Below are 1825 nucleotides of genomic sequence, written 5' to 3'. Positions count from 1 at the left end.
GGGAACAGAAGGTGGCCTCCCTCGGAGGGCTGGGCGGACGCAGGGGCAGAGAATTTCTCAATTGGAGCTCGGAGGGGCTGCGGGATGAAATGGGGAACTAATAGGATCTCACAATGACCACCCCAATGCACCCATCCCGAAAACCAGCCCCGGAGACTAATAGCAGGGGGCGTTTGTGCAGCGCCTTCACGTCCATTATCTCATTTTTTCTCCTACCTTCCTGTCAGGGCGGTATTAATTTTATACCTGCTTTTAAAATGCTCAGAAAGGGGCAACGATGTGTCCAGGACCACATAGAAAAGTAGTGGCAGAGTTGTGGCTCCAAACCAGGTTTAATTTATTCCTAATTCTCGCTCCGTCCGAAGTCACAGAGACAAAGGGCCGCCTCACGCTGTTCCCACCCCCCCAATTTACCTTCAGCAGGGTCTGAAGCGCTGCAAAGTGCTCCGCTGTCACGGCGGCCATCTTCCCAAAGTCATGTGACCTGCGGCACCCGGAGAAGCGCGGTCACGTGGCTCTAGCTGCCGCCGCGGGGCATGCCGGGGGCTGTAGTCCTTCAGGATGGCGGAGTGGAAAGGACCAAGAAGGGCGCTTCGGCCGATGGCTAAACGCGGGGACTGAGGGGCTGGGAGGACGCGGGCGGAGGATGGTGTTCAGGCTAGGAAATTGGCTTGACTTTTCTACTCACCACGTCAGGGAACTCTGGTTTTCCCTGGACCTATGTGTATGGGCTGGCTAATTTGGGAAATGCACCTGCTGGCTTGGCAGGCGCCTTGGAAACGTAGCTGTTAGGAGGGATCAGCTCACCCTATCGCTTGCATTCAAAATGAGGCCGTGCATCTTGGAATTCCTGGAATTTACACACACACACCCCGCATCTCGAAGAATTTAAAATTGCTTTTGAGTGTAGTTTTCTTTCTTTCTAAGGAGTAAGAGCTGGTATTGTTATTACTATTAGCCTTATCCAGATGGGAAAACTGAATCATACAGAGTTTTTAGTAACTTTCCCGGGTAAGAGCTGGTATTGTTGTTACTATTAGCCTTATCCAGATGGGAAAACTGAATCATACAGAGTTTTTAGTAACTTTCCCGTAGCCCTAGAGGAGATGTGGCTTGAAGAGCAGATGAGGCTGTGTTTGAGAGAGAGAATAGGAAGGAAACCGAAAGCAAGCTATTACCTAGCTAGTCAGGGGTGGGATGGGGCGGTTCATAGAAATCATTTAATGTATTTATTCAACAAGGTACTTATAATGAATGTAACGAGTGGTTCTGAGTGGGCAGTTCTGGGCTCTCTGATTTGCCCGGTGTTCAGAAGTCCTACCTCAAAACAATGAAATGGTAAAGTCGTGGAATTTAGTCATTAAGGAACCACCTGCCTCCTCTGTCCCCTAACTTCCCCCACCCCAGGCTCTGGCATTTCCCTTATCCGTATTTAGTATTTGGTTGGTTCTTCTTTTCCCACCTTCTATTGTCCTTAGCAAAATCTGGCTCAAAATATAGGTTCTGATAAATTCAAGCTAAAGAGAGAATATCTAATTGTGAAATTCCAGAAATTGGTAAGCTGCTAAGGACATTTGTTTCTCTGCCTCCTACTCCTCCCCCGCCTCCCCCCCACCCCTTTTCCACCGAGACATTGTCAAAGCCCAGGAAAACAAAAACCAGATTGTCTAAGGATGAACCCATATCTGGATTCGGAGATTTTAGAACCACATTGTCATAGAGTCCTGATTCCATCTCTCTTGGCCTGTCCTTTTCCAAGAACCCACATGGCCTGATTCTTGTTTTCTGCCATAACTCACTTGTAAGCTCTAGGTTCAACTCGTAC

Source organism: Galeopterus variegatus, unplaced genomic scaffold, assembly GCF_000696425.1.
Source record: "Galeopterus variegatus unplaced genomic scaffold, G_variegatus-3.0.2 Scaffold8597, whole genome shotgun sequence".
NCBI classification, from domain to species: Eukaryota; Metazoa; Chordata; class Mammalia; order Dermoptera; family Cynocephalidae; genus Galeopterus; species Galeopterus variegatus.
Note: the sequence above shows the minus strand (reverse complement) of the source record.